Raw genomic sequence first — 20686 nt, 5'->3', positions numbered from 1 at the left:
CTTGAACAGCTATTATAACTGTGAAATTGATTTACGTATGCAGACTTGTATCATTCAGTTGGCTCGTTGGTCTAGGGGTATGATTTCCGCTTAGGGTGCGGGAGGTCCCGGGTTCAAATCCCGGACGAGCCCGTCTTTTTTTTCTTTTCAATTTATTACTATTTCAATTTTATTATTATTATTCAAAATATTCAAACAAGAATGTACACTTGACACTTATTTGCAAATATTTTCATTACCTATACTTCAGTTTCACGAATCTGTTCTCATTTTACAATTATTGAATAATTGTACCACGTTCCCTACGTACTTTTGGTTCAATTCAATTACGTCTTTTGTTTAATGAAGTCCCTTAGTACCGAAACCTGTCCAATTCTGTTTTTAATATTTTTTTATTTTAAACATTCATAACATAACCTAGTCAAATGGAGCAAGCATTCTTCTGCTTCATTCCGTTATTTATATCTCTCTTACCTGAGGCACTGCCGGGCATAATTAAATCGTGGTGACTGTTATAGCCCACACATTTCGAGTAAATTGAACGAATAATACTGCCTTCTCAATTTCGTCCCTCATCGTTCTATCTCTCTAATGGTATTTATCTTCTTTATACCTGTTCTTTCTTTCTCCACCGCCAGTAAAGCAATTAATGTGCTGTCATGTTTATAATTATGTAATTTATTGTTATTTGCAAGTTCGCCTGTAATTCTACTTCTTAAATCATGTTTTCATCCAAATTAAGTCTACTTCGTCTCGTTTATTTTCGTTTTAAATCGTATATCTAATAAATCCTCCCTTTACTATATAATTAAATTTTCATTAACTTCGGCAATAAAACCGGAGTTATCGTTTACTCCTCATTAATGGTGCAAACACACAAATACGAATGAGTTATGTGTATTTTCCTACATTCAAATTAACTCCGTAATGGATTTCAACCTATCTGTACTTCTTCGGCGTCTCAAATTTTAAGGCAGTTATTGTTTTGCAAATGATAAAACAATTATCTATTGTTTTCTTTTGTCTTGTTTGTAAAATATCAATGTGATAAACAAGTGCTGTTTCTTCGTTCATAAATTTGTGGAATAATACGCGCTCGTTGGGGTAATTAAGGAAATCCCAAAAGAATGAGTCTTTGTTCGAAATTTATCGTGAGTTCTTCAGGCCCAATTGATCGGGAGTGCGGACTTCCGGAAATATCCTCAATAATAATTAAGAAAAATGCTGCGATCACGACATGTCCTCCAAATTGATACCCCACAACATATTTCCTTTATTGCAAATCCTGCAAACAGAACTCGTAAAACTTGCGGTTATAGCTCTGTCCTTCCCTGCGAAACTTTCCAAGGATTGGGAGGAATGTTAGACGTAGTACTCCCGTCGCAAACGTGTGGGCCGTAATAAATAAGGGCTGCAGGTGGGTAATCTGACCCTGGCGTCGTATTTCCACCCCCTGTATCGGTTCGGTTGCTAACAGGGGCGGTTCAGAATGAAACTAGGGTCGGTCCACGTCTATTAACTCCTGCAGATTGAAGTTGTTGGGTCCGGCGAGACGTTGCACTATTCACGACAAAACTTTGGTATTTAATAAAGGAACAAATCTTGGAGACTTTCTTAATTACGTTTCGCAGCGGCGATAAAAATAACGAAACGAATAAAATGACGACTTGAATACTTCCATCAATTATTCATCGCAGTTACGACACAAGAACTCCAAGTTCGTTTGTTCTGCATTCGATCATTCCGTCCACGTTTAAAATGTATGTGTGCTACATTATGCCGGCCCTATCTCCATCGTAAATTTCTTTACAAAGACTTCGAGGTAAATACAATAAAAGGAAGCCGTATCCTGCACCATTTCAATAGAAACAATCAATTGAACTGAGAAAGCACCCGAGTATTTGTGTGCAACGTTCAGATAAACTTGTTTTATCCCGACCATACTCCACTCTTTGATGGCAAAAGGAGGTGGATTATTTTCGAAAAAAATTACAAGATCGGGATGAAAGAAACGGCGCCACTGGGTTATTTAAAACTGTTTCTGCTCCACCTGCCACCACAATCAAAGAAAAATAAAGCGAAGGACGAGGAAAAATTTAAATTCCCGACGTTGGCTAATTTGCAGTTTGGGTCGGGCCACCAAGTTAATTTGGGCAAGTTTGGGGACTAGGGATTAATAAATATTGCGCCGGGATTCTTTAAGTAGGGTAAATGTCACTGGAGCGGTCAGTAATTGTTGGGCTCAAAGTTAAATTATGAAGAAAAATCCGAAAAACGAGACAAAATACATAAATAAACATGAATGAGGGGGTGAATTATGCATTCCGCAGTCCCGATATAAGCTCCGGCGCAATTATTAACGCATCGGGTCACAACAAGGTGAAATTATGCTTAATTCGAGGCGCTTTCTTTGTGTAATCAATTTGATAATTTCACAGATTCGGAGAGTCTTATCGGATATTGTTAAAATTTCTTTATGAGCTTAACAAATACAATGTCTATTGTGTTTTCCCCTTCGTGTATGTGCGGGAGATTTATTCACGTTGAGACTGACTTGATTGGGTTATTGTTGAAGTTGGCCATTTTAGGTATGTAATAAAATTCTTTGCATTTTGGCCGGTGCTCAATATTACTCCGCTAACAAATTGGTATCCTGAATGAGCAACACAAAATGAACGCACCACGTGGCAAACAATGCTACACACATTTGTTATCGTTATCGATAGTGGCGGTGAAATATTGCCCTAAACACACCTTAATTGCTAAATCGATACCGTAAATAAGCCGTTTCAACAACTGGAAATGGAAACGGGGCGCAAGGGGTGAGACTTGCCCTATTTTTAATTAAAAAGTCTTACAGTTCTCGTACTGCTAAGACTGGCTTTATGGAGCAGGTATATTGGCACTGTTTACTTTCAATCGAACTGTTAAGAATTATAGACATTTTATGACCTTTCATTTTATCGCAGGTTATAAAGGAGAAAATTGTTTTCTCTTTGTTGGCAATTATTTATTAAAACGGGTTAATGCGTAAATCGCATCCCAAGCTCTTGCAGTCTAATGAAAGAAATTTTATATCCACCATTCGGATCAATATAAATATTTATGTGTTCGACTAAATTCCGCTCAAACACAAAACAAAAGAAATTACAAGGTACTAAATCACGACCTTAAGACGGGGTTTTCGAATATTTTAATTTTGAGGTCTTCAAAAAGTGTTTATTCATGAAGTCATTTGAAAACTTTAAACCATTCATTTTAGTTGCTGAAAATTTGATATACTCGTAATTAATGTTTTAAAGAAATGCACAGAAACTGCAACTTCTGCAACTGACTTTTTGACGATAATTTGAATGTTTTATTAATTATTAGATCATAAATCATTGTAACTTGCACCACGACTATGCACAATGCACATGTTGAATGAAACGTCAACAAGCATAACTTCCTATTCATATTCATGTTTATACAAAGTGTTCCAAAATAATTGTGTGGATGCTTGAAACGGAAAAATTTGTTTGCCTCCTTTCGACGATAAGGTCCTGCACTACACTACACCAAAATATCTAACCTCCAAGCCGCTGGCAAGTGTCAAATACCCTGAGAACATTTAAATTTATAATTAAAGTATGCTATGACTTTTAAATTAGATTGGCAACACTGTTGACGTTTAGGGTTCTCATGTTCAATCGTTTTAATGAAATGTTCAAAGTGTTCTCCCCCGGCTTGGATATTCTCGTCGTTTCATATTTTGTATTGAATTTTGAAGCGTCACTTTGACAGTTCAAATTAGTGTTGCCAATCAAATTTAAAAGTCATATCCAGCCTACTATAATTCTAAATTTAGATGATCTCACGGTATCATTGTGTAATTCATTTCCTGTTTTCAATAAGCAAAAATTCATAAGAAAATGAAATGATGACGTCATTATCTAGTAACTTCACGTATGTTTGAGCTAGGATCAGAAACAAATTTGAATTGATCAAAAATAACTATAATGTTTTAAATTTGTTGACAATTGCTTCGAAAGGTTATGTTTGAAATCAATGTAATAAGTGAAAGAAATTAAAAATTGTCAAATTGACAGGAGCATAAAATAACCTCAAATTGACCATCAATAAACGTGCCTTTTTTTTCGTTTTTTTTTTTTCTGTTTCTGTCGTTTCAATAAAGAGAAAGTGAGAAAGTGACGTCACTTCAAAAGGGTAAAAATTGGACTATAAGTATGTACATATTAAACGTAGCTACAATTGAACGAAAATGGTACAGAACCAACGGAAACTTAAATTATGTAGTTGAAGGAAATGTTAAATTACTGAAATGTGTTTCACATAAATTTTATGGGTGACAAATCGGGCGGGTGCCGCGGTTGTGAAAATAACGTGCGTCCGGATCATTTCCTAAAAATACTTGTAACTTAATTTTAGGTACGTATAATTACAAATATTAATTTCTTTTTTCTTATTTACGAAAATTTAAAAAACTTACCTACCTATCTTCTGATCGAAGTCCTTGGACGTACTCGTCAATCGGAATTGGTGGTATAATAACTTGATTATAAAGGCATTTATTGCGGTCTGCAAATTGAATTCGAGGCAGCACCATGAGCAAATCTTATTACAACGGCAGAATCCTTGGATTATTAATATGTAAATACGAAATCGTTTCCCTACTTTTGTTTGTTTCCGTTGAATAAATACAGCCTTTATGTTCATTTTGCAAATGAGTAAAAGTCGTTTAGTTAAAGATAAACAACCGAGAATTACTTTTCCACATCTCGATATATTTCAGCAAAAGAGTTTCAACTTTCGCTCTCCATTCAAATCTATTTAAAATAAATGTATTTTGCTAGTTTGAAATATAAAATGTTTAGGGTATAAAACAATGAGTCCAGTTGATCGTGTCAGTAAAGTAAATGTTGGATCGTCTCTGCGTGAAAGCAAAACCGTGTTAGATCCATTAAGTTTATAACACAAATTAATTAAGCCCACCTAAATGAATTATTATAGCAATATTGTATCCCAGTAACAAGGCATCTTTTTTTAAGTTCTAGGGAAGTACTCGTAGTCAAGAGATGCTGCAGAATAATGTAAAAATTTCAACACTTCAAGGAACTTTTTACAATTAAATTTTTCCAGATTACTTACATTAGGAGGTTTATCGTGTCTCGATTATAGGTATAGGTATAGGTGTTCAACTGAAAAGTTCATTGAGTTGGCTTTGACTTTATTTTTTAAGAGACAACAACATCGTAAATTCAGTTGGTTAGACAAAGACAGCGACAAAGATCAAAGCCAATTCGATGAACTTTTCAACTGAACACATGTTATATTCTAGCTTCAACAGGAAAGTGATATAAAACATTTATTTATTTATAAATATATTTTTTGTGAAGAAGTATAAGAATTACGTTATATTATTCACGATGTTTTATTCGATTAATTTGGAACATAAATCAATCATATCAAGTAAAAATTTTGAGCATAATTTGTAATAATTCTGTTCAATTAATAAGACAGTTTGATTAACTGCTCCAAAGGAAGGGAAATAGAAGCATATTTTAAATTTGACTAAATATTATTTACGTACGTGCAAACTTTCATTTTTGAAACAAGAGAAAAGAGCCAAATGCAAATTTGTTCCATTTTCTTGAATGTTTAATTTTTTACAGAAAACAAAAACACTTGGTGCAAAGAAGCCATCGATTTCATTAATGTCATCGGAAACCGACTTATCGCGGAATCAGGCGATTCAAAATCAAAGAAATTCCTTTTCGAGAGGATTTCCCTTGCCATTCAACGTGGAAACGCTGCAAGCATTCGGGGCACTTTTCCAGATTCCGCAATATTATCGGAAATTTTTGTATTATAAAACAAAAATGTTTATGTAATTATGTTATTAAAACACTAAATTAAAGTAATATAGTTGGCAAGATATTGAAGATATTTTTATCTTTTTGTGTTACTATAATTACAGAATCCTAATACACTACTCTGTTTCCGACATTTTAAAATTTTACAAATAATAATCTGTCAAAAGCAAAATAAAGTAACAGGGCTAAAATATGGATGAAGCTACGCCATACGTTATTTGAAACAACTGTCAACTCAACCACGGATATTTTTGAACACATATTACTCGTGTCATATACGGTCATACGTATATTTTCCTGTGGTATGTATATAAATTTTTGTACAAAGAAACTTGATGAAAAATGTATAATAAAATACGTGTAATAATTTTATCGGTCTGTTCTTTTACGACGTATAATGAGTGAAAACACGTTACAACTGTACCATTTGCAATATTTTTCAACAAAATGCCATAGAACGACGTTAAGTGGGCAAAAAATCTAAGCTAATAATAATAAACACATTTGTCAAAACGGAATGGTCAAAAATGAAAAAATAACACTTAAAAACAGAAACTCGAACAAAAATGTAATGATTATCAAGACGAGAACAACGAAAGTATAGTGGAGTATTTGGTAGTGGCGTGCATGCCAACAACATCTGCGTGACTCCAAGCATTACCAAGCTGAGTTTTATAGGCCGTTATTCCTGAGGAGCTTTTAAACGTATCCTGAGGTATTTATGAACCGGTGATATTTTTTTTTGTGTCACGTAGTACGATTTTTCCACACCGCCCCACATAAACAAGGACAGTAAAAAATGCGGAAATAAAGAAATAAGCTTTTATTATGGCCACGTGAAAAGATTCCATCTTACAGATAAGAGAGACGCATTTATCAAAGTCATTTTACTTGGATTTGTGAATTAAGACAATTTTATTCAGTAATAAATTTGTTTCTCGTTGCATTTCTGCTCCGGTGGCTCCATTTAAGATTTCTCTTAATTTCGACAATTCTCTACTAATTACTTTCAAGACTTCTTCAAATTTTCTGCGGTTTAGATTACATTTTTCCAGACGTTAAAGGAAAAATATGTGATTACTAGATTCTCCAATGTTGCTACGAACGCTATGTAGATATTAGAAAGTTTTTGTGGGTTATCTTTAAGATTAAATATTTTATGGCTTTCTAAATACGTATGCTACCTTAAAAACGTTTAATTAAAAATATTTTTTAGATGATTCAAGTAATTTTTTAGCTTTATCTCCTCTCACATTATAGAAGATGTTTCTATTCTATTACACAGTTTAAAATACATTGTGAATTTAATTTACCGTAAAATAAAGAAAAAATACTCGTTTTTTATTATCACATTTTGGAAGTAACGACTACTGCTTTCCGTGACATGTACTTACGTGGAAGTTTTGACATCAGCAAATTACATCTGTGTAAGCGGTAACCAACCCAATTTAAATGACAAATAAATGCATGTGTATTTGTCCGCAAATCCCGTATTATACAATTTACATTGTACTAAACTAAAACGGTTGTGGTTTTGCCTAAATCGTGCATGCAAGCAATCAACGTCAATTAAGGTTATCTGACAATACCACTTAACCCATTGGATATTCTGGTATTTATAAATAACTAATAACGGACAAATTCCACCTTTATGATTTATACCGTGGAAACATGATTGCAGGTAAGCTACTGGTAATGAGGTCAGCTGGAAAGACGAAACCACAAAATGGGAACTAATTTAAGTGAAAAATTAATTTTGACTGACTGTTGGTCGTTAATTAAAAATCTGATCCAACTTAATGGACGCAACAAATCTGGGACAGTTTGGCACTGTCAAATTAAACTGGAAGCGGTAACAGAACCGGATTAAATTATGTAAATGAGGCAAGGTGAAACTTTTAAAACCTTTCACTTTGAATTCCCCACTGGAAAATAAATGTTTTATTGATATTCCATCGGCTCGTTGGTCTAGGGGTATGATTTCCGCTTAGGGTGCGGGAGGTCCCGGGTTCAAATCCCGGACGAGCCCAAGTTTTTTTTTTATAAAAAATTTAAAGAATCCTTACTTACCATTTCCTTTAAAATAGCCGGATCGATGACGATCGACCAAATGAAACATCACGGTATTCTGTGAGAAATTGAAATGTTTCAAGAAATAAATTTAATGTCAAATCTATAATTTGTTATGATAATGATCCAGACAAAATGATCATGCCACTGGGATACACAGCAACACCTTTCTTTTTAATAATATGGTTATCCAGTTATTGTCTTTAAATAATTCCGAATATCGACAGAAAACGCCTCACTGCACACGATTTGTACCCTAGAAGCGCCCCAAGAATCACCATTGACTGTAGATCATCGCAAAGCTTGGCTTAACTTTATTAAGTTAAAGGGATGTCAAGATGCCAAACAGAGCAGACAGGGGAAACAGTGGTTATTACTGTTTGTGTTGGAGATTTCCCAATATTATAAAAATTGTCAGTTTTCGTTGTTTTAACAGAATGTTGTTTAAACATTCTAACACAAACAGATTAACACAGCAGGCAGTTTAAAATATTACGTCGGGGATGCACAGTTAAAATGTAATTTATAATTTATGTCAGGTAGAGAAGTCATTTTGGTGTTACAAGAGGCAGTAATTTGTTGAAGTACTGCGTCAGATTGGAGGTAAACGTAGTGTGAAATTAATTTTTTTTATATACCAAATTGGAGTAATTCTTAAATATACCTGAAAGTTTAAAAGCACTTGAAGTACTTCTGAAATTGCGCCACATTATATGTAAGAATTAGTTTGTCCAACTCTGCATTAACTTCCAACTAAGGCAATTACGACGATCTTGATTTTAAGTAAGAAGACGAAAAGTTTGTTTACCACCAATTAAACAGTTAGAATTGATTCTTTTTCGACTGAAACTATTATACTTTTTAAGTTCAGTCAGCAGAGGTTAATTGTGTTCTGGCTAACCATTTCATTTACATAATCAAATATATTTTTCTATTTTGCCTTTTTAACAAAGCTATTACAGCACTCAAAATAGTGCCGTTTTGAATGCTGTAATAGACCAATACAATTTACATTTTCAAGGTTGGTAACTTTCTATGCCAAACATTAAAAATGCCAAACGCCAAATCACGCTAAAAAACGATATAGGTAAGTGATATAACAATAACTTCAAATTCAAATTGAACTGTCAAATGTTCCACTGTAACATTTGTGTTACCAACTACATATCATAAAATTCCCCAAATTTTAAAATTGCGATTTTTCATTTAAAAATGACACAAAAAGGCGCAAATTAGAAAAAAAATAGTATATGATATCTCGTTTATAAGACATTTTGTAGCATTTACTCCTTCATGGGACTCCTCGAAAGCTCGTCGTGCCCTAAACCATTAAACCCGTGCGTGCTACAAAACGCTTCTTATAAGACTCGTATCATAATATTCCCTACGGTTCGTCATAACAAGCGGAAATTAAAATAATGACAGCGAATTCATTATCAAATTGCTATGATACAACCTTTGATTACAACGCAATATTGTGTCACAATTATTATGAAATGTCATCATTCCCGACTGCATTCGTTTATTTATTAAAAAGTAATAATAATAGTTATTTATTATACAAGACGATAAAATTGTAGTTAAAATGCTATTTGATCTTTGATTTGAATAGATAAAAGTACACTTTAACATCTGCTATAGAAAAAATGAATGAAAATCAGGGAGAGTTCCATCTATGCTCGTTACATAATATACTATTCAAAGCGATAAAGAGATAGAGAATAAATTATTTTGTTGTTTCACATGTATTATAATCTGTGATAAAACTACTTAATTAATGATGATTTAAATTTATTTCATACCGTAAAATTACACACAATACTTGATTAATCGTTTACAGCTCAGCGTTGAAACACATAGTTATAATAATACATATGTATTTCGAAAAGTTTTCTAATACATTTTCATGTATAATTCCTTTAAAAAATCGCAAGTGATATTTCAACATAATCTGACCCAGTAAATGTTCAAAATTGCTCTAACTGAAATTTTAAATCTAATAAAAAATTCATAATTTTATGTTTTGGTTTCCTGTAAAATACAATGTAGGTGTTAAACGCACCACTCGTCAGGCAGTAAAAACACGAACAATTCAAAAAGTGAGGTTAGATTTAAATAGCGGATCCGTGGTGTGCTCACAATCACCTCCTCAACGCCAACTTTGAGTAGAAATTTAAATGAACACCCGATATAAAATTAATATCATGCAGTTTAAAACGACGTCTTCAATCTTTGAAGATTAATAGCATCTTACTACGAGAACCTGACTAAGATATTACTATGTCAACATGAATTAGAGTACTGTACTTGCCTGTGTGTTATCACTTATCAGTTATCACAGGTTTTACATATGTATTTACAAATACACAACCGTACAAATTAATGAAAATGATCAACCAGCATTTTTTCATTTACATGTATTTCTATAATTGCAGAACACACGGACAGGATTATCGAGTAGATCTACTCCACCCATATGTTGGTTCCACTCGCAAAGTTCGACATTTTACAATATTTTATTTTTATTTCTTTTTTTCAACATTTTGTCATATTTTCAGCTTTAGTTAATAAATTCTTCACAAAAAACCTTTTGTGAAGACGAATTTTCCTACAACAACCATAGAAAGTAGGCTTTTCTATATTCATCTTAATAACGAAAGATGTGAAAAGTATGTTCTTATAAAAACATTCAAAGTTAATGATTTAATTCATTTAATTTAATTCAAGTAGAAATGACTGCCGAAATAAAATCTTTGCCAAATCAATGAATACAAAATTTTCTCGTGTGGTTCCAATTTCTTGGTAAACAGTATAATTATGTACAATATGTACGTATATGGCAGAAGTTACATAACGTTCTTTTTGAAGAAAGGTAAATCTGACCCTTGTGTTGTTAAAGATAATGAACAAAGATATTGGAAAAGCGCCTACGGCTTACTGAACGAAAACAAGACGCTGACAGGTCGCAACATTTGACATTTTTCATATTTACTTTACTTTTATTTCGTGGTTTCTCTTTTGAGTTAGATATTTCTAGCGATAGACAAATTGTTGCAGGAATTTCTGCAAAGGCAAGCTGGTCTGAGCTGGTGTACGCTTTTAAAATAGAAATTAAATAGAGATTACCCCGTTGCTCTAGTTCTAAAGTCAAGTTTACTTTATTTTAATTAAATCGATCTAAATTTAAATGAAGTCGACACCACTGACGTTGAGTTCACTTTGGGTTCGTATTGATTATCTCTTTGTGTCAACATACACCTTTATCTTTATTTATTACACCTTGCTCGGTATTTCTTGTGTTGTTTTAATTATATATTTTACTAAATGAACAATCCAGTTTATTGAAGGATTTATTTTTATCGTTTTAATGATAATTAGATTAAAGTTATGAAATTTTAGTGTTATAAAATATTTTCAAAATTTTATAACAATTGTAAATATTGATATCTAATCAAAAACAGTAAGCAATTTAGATAATCAAAATTATTAAAAAACATGGCTCGTTGGTCTAGGGGTATGATTTCCGCTTAGGGTGCGGGAGGTCCCGGGTTCAAATCCCGGACGAGCCCACATACTTTTTTTTTTATTTATACCAATTTGATCTTACAATTAAAAGAATTAAACATTCTCGTGTACATCATTTCGGATTTAATTGAACTTTGTGAAGCAATAAATTTTAATGATGTTTCCTGAAGCCAACGCTCAAACTGTTTCATAATTTATCAGAATCCCGCAACATAGCTTTGGGGAATTATTTATGTAACAATATTATCATTATTTGAGAAATTATGCAACAAGAGTTCCAGTGTAATTACTACAAAATTGCATGTTCTTCATTTTTCATTAGTCCCAGAGGAACCAAAGGAATTAAATAGACTTTACGTAATGACAATATGCTCCACAGTCGGTTGCTTTATGAATACACTAAAACATTAAAATCTAATTAACTGTTTGCAATTATTATTAAATGTACACTTCTGTTCACTGAAAAAGCATACACTTACATTTTGCTTGTGTACAGTTGGTGGCAAAAAAACGGGAAACGAAAATTTTCCTAATGTAAATTTAGTTTTGTCCATTTGTCAATTAATTGTCTACTTGTCAATTTCATTCTGACAGTTTCCGTTTTTTTTGCAAACAACTGTAAATCAGATTTACCATTACCTGTCACTGTCATTGTCAGTGGCAGGTAATTGAAATAATTCGATTTCAGTCAGTAAAAGTGTACTTAATGCCCCCTCTAATGTTACTGTTATTAGTGTTATTATCAACATTATTCTTTATTTTCAAGGTTTATTGTTGGTTCTTTTAAGTCTGGTATAATCAAAATTCGTTTGTAAATTCTTACCTGATAACTTAATATGAGTAAACATGGAAACAAACATCAAGTAAATTTACACAGCCAAAAAATCGCAAAAATCTCTCTCAAGACTTTTGCTTTTTCCGTGAACAGAAGTGTAACCTTTACATTGACTTCACAAAATAATAAAATAGTATACAGGGTGAATCGAAATAGATTACAATATTAAAACCCTCGGATCTTCAGACCAATTGTGAAAATCACGGACATTCAGTTTTGCACCATAGATCCCCGTCAGGACAAAAATGCTATATACCAGATTTCGTAAATGGGGCGCTCAACCGCCTACCAGGTAAAAATATACTTTAGTACATATCTGTAGAAAATTCAGTCTTTTTGTCTTATTTTCTAGTTTCACAAAAATGACATGAGTGCACACCTGTTTATTGAAACAAGCAACTAGGTAGTTAAGAAACAGAAATAGTTATTTTCGATGTAAGTGTGCTCTCAGATCACTTTTCAGGTGTGAGGCCGAAATTTGAAGCACGAGACGTTCCGAGTGATACAAAACCGGCCGATATTGAACAACGTTTTTCGTGTTCGTTTAGGCAGTCTTAAAAAAATATTTAATATTAAAGCTACAAATACAGACAGAGTGAACAATCGCCAAAGTATCAATTAGTTTAAAATTGAAATTTTTGTTTGTTAATCTAGAACAAAAAATAATGTAATCTAAAATTTCAATTATTTTATTATTGTCAATAATAGAAGTACATACTGAAAGTTTTATTTTATAAAATAAATTTAAATTTGTATTGTTACCAGTCGAGCAGATGGTTAAATATAAACTTTTTTTATTTATGTATTTATTTTTTCAATGGTCAATTTTTCCTACTAAACTTCGTCCAGCGAGAGATTGGGAGATTTTAAATTTTATTAAATTAATCCAACACTACAAAATCCATTAGAATACATTAATTAGAACATAATTTCAAGGCAAAAATGTTACTGCTGGAATGATATATTTCAAATTTTACGTGCGTTAGGTACTACTTTCTCTACATAGAATTTTATGTAAACCAATCTCTCGCTGGACAAACTATAGCAAGCTCCACCGCGCAATTTTTTTTCTTTATCTTTTCTATTCATTTATTTATTTTGATAATTGGCAACAATATTAATTAAATTACTTTTTTTACAAAGGTAATTTATTAACAGAAAACTTTTACTTTTTGAGTTTGCTAAACGTAAAATTAAGTATTCAGCATTCGATAACTTTCGATCTGGCCTAAATTTAGTAATGGTAGCCCACGTTTACATATAAATATTGAATAACTTAAAGTTTATTCCGTGAATAAAGCTGAGGACTGCCAAAATTGAGGAACTTCTAAATTTGGCAATTATGAACAATAATTTTGTTAAAATTATTGTTAACATTCCCCAATTCCATTAAAAGATTAATTTTAATGAGAGTTGAAGCCCAGCAGAAATAAAAATATATTTCTACATAGATGAAGTGGTGGATGTAGTGGTAACAAGAAGTGCACGTCGGAGAGACCAGAAACTCATCGTTGAAACGTTATTGTAGGAGTCCACGAGAAGTTGGTTTTATTAATTTTGCTATCGTTGGAACATCCTGATATTTTGAATCCACTCAAACTTTCGGCAAGTTTAATGCAATTTGCGTTCAACCCGGAAATTAATAGGCCCCGTAACATTACATGACACGCTTTGTTTGAAATCGTTCCGTTGATTAATATTAAATCCGTCAGGATCGGGTTGCCATATTCCAAGTTATTATCCTTTGATTTCGTAGGGGACCTCTTCTCGGCTGTTGTTGTAGTATCGAACGAAAATTCGCCGCACAGACACATTCATTAGTTTACTTTGAAAGTGTTTTGTAATTTGTCAAGTTTACGAATGTTTATTAGAAGATCGAGTCGGATGAGTTCTAAACCGGTCTGATAGAATAAAGATGTCGCCTCGGTGTGCAGAAGAATAGGTTAAGTTTCACGGGATTCATATTCTGATAGTTCACCGATCGATATGGTTTTAACCGACTTTAGATTACGAAATTAACTATCAAGGACGGCAGGAGTCAACACGATTCAATTTGGAACACACCCATGTTTGAAATACACCCACCTTAGTCGTCTCTGGAATGCTAAATACTTCTTTTGCATACATACATATCAACGGGGGGTTCTTACAAACACACAATTACTTAATCACAAGTTATACCCTGAGTCCTATTAACTTAATCGAATGACGCTGAGATGACTGAATTGCTGATGACATTTTGTGTAACGGCTGTTGAATAATTAATAAATTTATATTCTCATAATGGAGATCGATTGGCGTTTGCTTTACAGCAAAACAAGTAAAATATGCCTCATTTTTTAACTTAAAAATTTTTGTTTTCTTCAGCAATAAGTTATAGCACTTCTTGTTAAGGCAAGGAAAAATGATTTATTACTTCTGTACAATTTTATACATTTTCATTAAGTTTGCATTTAATTAAAATTCTATCAAATACTATCAATTGTTTTTCTATTTATAAAATAAATATTAGAACATTCGTTTCAATGCCGAACGGTTACAAATGGTTGGACTAAATTTGTCATTTCTGATACAATACCAAGAATTATATTGGTATTATATTTTCCAAATGATAATAATCATTGACCATATTATTTGATATTTCGAGACATATTTAACCTATTCTAAAATCTAACAGTAAATCTGAAAAAACTAGTACAATAAAATACAGAGTAATTATAAATATCTCTTACATCGTAGTTAGCCATGATTTATGGGATACGTATTGATTTGCCGCGTCTTATGAATTTGTAAATTTGACATTTGACAGCTCATACTCATCAGTCATCACTTTGCAATTTTTATTCTTCATCATTTTTCAAACTGAATTAAAGTGTTCTGAATTCTTTAAGATAAGATAGCAAAAAAAATTTTTTGAAGATAATCTTGTACAGACCATTGGTTTCTCTATATAATTATAAGAAGAAATTACACGTGACTGTCCCCAAATTTTTAAAATCATTTGGGCAAATATTTTAGAAGATAAATGCAGAGTAATTCAGTGTCTGGGGCATAGTAGTGGACGTTTTTTCTTTAAGAGCAAATCAACAATTTTCATGATATCTTTTGTGTTTTATCGTTTTCCAACCAAGTACATAATCACATCAATTTACTTTTAGTTCATACAGTATATTATATCTACCACAAATAGTAGGTAGCGTAGTGGACTACGATGCCAAACAATTTATAATAATCTGTACCATTTGTACCATTGTACCATTTACAATGACGTTTACTTTAACGGCCGTCGTTAAGCAACGTTTTAGGTACGCGAAGTGTTCGTTTCGCGTACGGTTGCACAAAACATTACTTAAATGTTCCTATAGCTGGAACGTTATGGATGTGGATTGGGGACTTGTCGTTAAGTTGGCACTACCAGCAAAAGTAACTAAACGCGCCAATAAGGTTATTGGAATTTATGACAGATCTCACTAATGTACAGCTCAATCATAAGTTTTAACCAACCTTGAGTTTGACAATCCATATCCAAAACATTTCGACTACAGTTTTTTGTTTCTATATTAGAAACATAAATGAAGAAGCGACTTTCTACTATCGCTGTGTAATATTGACCGATTTATTGCTTAATTAAAAGAAAATTTGAGAAACATTTACGACGTTATATTTTCTTAGAAATGGAATCGGAACATTGATTTCATAAAATAAACACCAGTAAAGTAAAAACAAATAAACTTGGTTATGGCTTCAAAAATATTTCCCATGTCATGTCAAGATTGGACATTTAATTTAAAATTATAGTTGTATTTTATGTCATAAGTTATAAATCAAATTATGTTTATTTTCGTCAAAAATAAAAACAAACAGTATTCGAGTTTGATTGAGTTACAAAGTTGATCAAATATTATCCCGGCGCATCCACCATAGCTGGAAATAAACAAATTAAATTACAGCTTTAGGTTTATTACAGAAAAAGATTTTACTTGATTATATTAGTAAGCAAAGTTAAAATCTTTGTATTTTAACTAATTTTTCGATTGAAACTTAATTTAATCCAAAACAATAATTTATCGGTCCTTTAGCAATTAAAAATTAATAAAACCCTTCATTTTTCAATTATGTGCTCGTACTTAAAATTATTGCTTACGAAATATGTATTTTAAGTTAGAAAAAGTTTTAAAACAACGCTGAAGTATAGCAAGAGGATTTAAGCGAATGTCTATACGGTTAAGCTCTTTGCAGAATTTAAAAAAATAGCAAATCTTAAAAGATTAAATATAAATGTAAAATATTTCTTTTCTTCAAAAGCACAAAATCGTGTCAAAATGTTTGTAGAATTTGTTCAGGTTCTATCGGTTATACCGTGCGATCAACAATTACTTAGACGACTTTGACAGTGTCAGATTTTTCATATCTTTGCTAACTCAGCTAATAAACGTCAAACAACTGTCACTATGAATCAAATTTTAACGCAAAAATGGTTTTTACTTCAGAACATAAAAGATTCATAATTGGATCGTAAAGGGTGTTTTCAATAACGGAGAATGACATACATTGCTGTTGCCTGTTTGCCCGAGTTTCGGTATATGCAACCAAAAATACTTCCGTGCATTCAGACCATCTGATTGTCTAGATTCGGATACACGTTCCAAATTACAAAGGCTTCTTTGATCTAAATAATTGTTCATCGCACGGTATTTTGCCTGAATAGAATAGGTCTGATGTAAATGTTATGTAAAGATGTTCATGGTTTCTGGTCAGCAAGACCTATACCAATAAAGTCTTGCCTTCATAATACTCTCGGGACTTTAATGCATATTAAAAATATCTTAAAGTAAGCCCCTTAGTTTACTTACTCAATCTTTTTGAAATAAAGTTATCTAATAGTAGTTTTCTTTGTGAATGGAACAGCAGAACACATGGTTTGCATTGGACAAAAAAGAATGGTATAAAAAATAAATCAAAAAATATGATACATCCCAATTTAATGAACCCAGAAAAAATATTGTTGTCTATACTTCACATTAAATTAAGTTTAATGAAACAGTTTAGAAAGACTTTGAACAAACAGTTTGACTTAGAATGCTTCTGAATATTATACGAGTTTTATAAGACGCTTGATTGTGACACAAGTTGGTTGGGGCACGAGTGTCACAGTAAGTACGTCTTACAAAACGAGTGTAATATACTATTTTTTTGTTCGACATTGTCAGAATTGACAGAATGTGACAATTTGTCAAAACGATACGTCAAGTTAATTTTAAAGATTTTAAGCGATTTTGAGCCTTTAAGGGGGTCGTTGAACAAAAAAACATTGTATTCAACTCGTTCTTGTGTAAATTGGACTTTTTTTGGCACTCGTTTCACTCGCGTTTTAATCTGGCCCACTCATACCAAAAAAAGCTCAATTTACACACGAACTCGTACTTTGGTCGCATTAATTTGATAAAAACTAAAAAATCTAATAATGTAATAATCTAAGGACTTTTGTGTAGCATGAGTTATAGTAGCATTTCTGTGAAATTTATGTCAAATGTCAAACGTGCTATTACAGCAACACCAACGTAATATGTATAAAGAAAAACTCCAAAAACAGTTTTACAAAATAGTAGGTAAGTTCCTTTGTGACACTACTTTTAATTTCACAAAGACTTCATTACAAAATGGTCGTAGAAAAAATTTGCAAAATCTCCTTGACTTGAAGTGTACATATGTAATTATGAGTTTAAAAAGTGATTTTTTATTTTCACGTTTGGCATTACCTTACCCAAAAATCTTGGTGTTGTAAGATGAGAGTAAGGTGAAATATTCAAACAAAAAATAGCAAGGTCCCTGAAATGTAACACATTTTTGTTGGAATATGAAAATGAACAGTGAAAGAAGTAGTGTTAAAACGCTCGTTTCTAGAAAAAACGTGCATTCACAGTTGTAAAGGACAAGTTTTCTGCGAAGAAAAAATTATATGACCAATGTTATTAATTAAAATATTGCATTTTTCTTTTTGCCTAGTTGTTTCCCGTCCTTGCGTGGTAAAAAATAAGATATCTATGTAAACCTTGTTAAAAGAAATAAGGACATGCTTTGTCAAAGTTATCTTATAAGATTATTTCGAATAATAAAATTATTTCGAGATGAATAATGTTTTGGAATTGTTTCAATTGTTGTTTTTAGAAGTGAACGTGGGGACAGTTTTACAAATATGAAAAAATATTGTTGACCAATTACATTCTGAAACCATTTATAAAACGTTCCAACAGAAATTATTTAAAATCCCATTCACAGTCAAATTTTGTCAGTCTGCATGATTAAGTACAGATGAAAAGCGAAACTGAAAGTTATATGATGTATAACAAATCGTAAATGTTCATTCTTTTCTGCAAACAAACCACAGTTACATTAGTGCGTAGCTCACGGAAAATAGATATTTCAATTTCCTTCTGTACACAAGAATCGTTGTGATGATACGGAGAAGAGTTTCAAATGCAGACAATGCCAGAAATTAAAATCATCATTTTATATTTCCCATTTAATAATTTTTTATTCTTCCGACCTATTTTCATTCGATTTCCTGCTTCCTGCACTTACCGAATCCATGTCGCTTGTTTTGGAAACAACAAAATAATAAATCTGTTATAAAGTGCTGTCATGAACAAAAAAAAATGTTTAAAATTCAACCGACAATATTTTTTATTTTGAAGAAAAATAGGTAGCACAGAAACCATTATAGAACACTTGCTCATTAAGCGCTTAAAATAAATCTCGAAAATTGGAGATCGGTAAGATCTCGTTTTTCCAAATTGTTCTCCAGCTGTTATAAACGCACTTACCGATCTTGTACCGTAATATACTATTACATAACGCTATAGTTTTAAGTTAGTTAAACAAATTCAAACAACTTAATCTAAATTTTCAGGTGTTATCAAATTAATATTACTTTGATGATAATTTTATTTATTACCTTAAGTAATAATTTATGTGCTGATAATTTTGATAAAATGTTACGTCTTGTGTTAGACACGTTTGATAAATAAAACTCTTAAGAGATCAATGTCTCGTCTAAAACCGATACAACTTCCAAACATTTTGCGACTTGCTCGTATTTGCATGTTCTCTCTACTTTTGTTGTACGAGTGTTAGTCACAATCCGTAAAACTCGGAGAGTGGTATAGAATTATTTAACTCGGAGCAAACTTTTAGTCTCCGGTAGAAGTGAACCGGAAATATCCTCTGAAGTGTGTTGTACACGTATTTCGATAAAATTTGATTTGATTTGATATGATTCAATCCAAAAAATGTGATACATATATTACATTCCAACTGATTTTACACTTCAGCACAAGCGCCACCCGACGAAACAATTTCACACGAATAGCTAGTCCGCAAAGCGTGTTTCAATTCAACAAAAATGTAATCTTGCATTACATCAAAATAACCACATTAAAACTCTTACATATTTTTCACAAAGCTTCACCTTCTTTGTGGGTACTTTTGCTTAATTATTATAAAATAAACTTAAGCACGACTGGCAACACTCCAAGCGAGCACAATTTTAATTCTGTCAGATAACAATGCAGACGGAAGACGGGGGACATTACAGAGTGTTTTGTTCTTCCATAAGCGCATTTATCACTTTGACTTTTTAATTTTCATACTTTACTGGTTCAAATTAACTGGAAACGTCTCGGCGTTTATGAAAAAATACAAGAGACAGCTGACAAACGAATTTTATTTCGAGAAAGGGTGGAACACTTCATCAAATATTTTATACACAAGTCGCGTTCCTTCGAATCGCTTCTCATTGATCTCTTTTTTATTGGGCCATCGACGCTGTTAAAATGTTTTTATAGGACATAGGTAAAGTAAGAGGAGAGGCGATGATCAAATTATTGTTAATGGATCAAGCAATAAAATGATCCCGCCGTCAAGATTCCTTTTAAAGATTAATCAAACTTGAAAGCAGCATTAATTCGTCATTATTTGCGTTTCTTACAGATTCGCGTAAGAGCTGTGCTGAAATTTTAATCACAAATCCTGACTCGGACCCTCTTCGTGACGAGTTAAAAAAATACAGTACAAATTTTAACGTTGTATGACTTTGGCAACTTAATATATCACGTGTAAATCTCCCTTTGCATATTTCACAAAAAGTGGTCACGCTTTGTTAACACGTAATGCAATTATTCCAAAATTAAAATCTTCGTGTAAGTAATAAATTTGGAATTGCTACGCCGAAACTGATTTGCATTTTCACGACGAGGTGAATATGCAGATTCGGGTTTTGCTGAATATCAGCCCCTGATGAATCCGAAATTGTCAATCTGGTTTTTTATGTGCGTCAAATTTGTAATAATGGCTCGGAGACATCGTAAAATTTCAATTATTCACA

At 32.3% G+C, this 20686-nt stretch overlaps 1 protein-coding gene and 3 non-coding genes across 4 annotated transcripts in view; all 4 read left to right on the top strand.

Moving 5' to 3' along the window:
* Positions 1-20686, top strand: part of SP2353 (EGF like, fibronectin type III and laminin G domains protein pikachurin) — a 123074-nt gene that overhangs the window by 50271 nt on the left and 52117 nt on the right. The gene's annotated exons all lie outside the window — the stretch shown is intronic.
* Positions 61-132, top strand: TRNAP-AGG (transfer RNA proline (anticodon AGG)). The gene has a single exon. It is a non-coding gene; the product is annotated as a tRNA-Pro (tRNA).
* On the top strand, positions 7831-7902 carry TRNAP-AGG (transfer RNA proline (anticodon AGG)). Its single transcript has one exon. It is a non-coding gene; the product is annotated as a tRNA-Pro (tRNA).
* TRNAP-AGG (transfer RNA proline (anticodon AGG)) lies at positions 11441-11512 on the top strand. The gene has a single exon. It is a non-coding gene; the product is annotated as a tRNA-Pro (tRNA).

The sequence above is a fragment of the Tenebrio molitor genome, chromosome 2 (genome assembly GCF_963966145.1).
Source record: "Tenebrio molitor chromosome 2, icTenMoli1.1, whole genome shotgun sequence".
Taxonomy (NCBI): Eukaryota; Metazoa; Arthropoda; class Insecta; order Coleoptera; family Tenebrionidae; genus Tenebrio; species Tenebrio molitor.
Note: the sequence above shows the minus strand (reverse complement) of the source record. Positions and strands in the feature narration are given on the sequence as shown.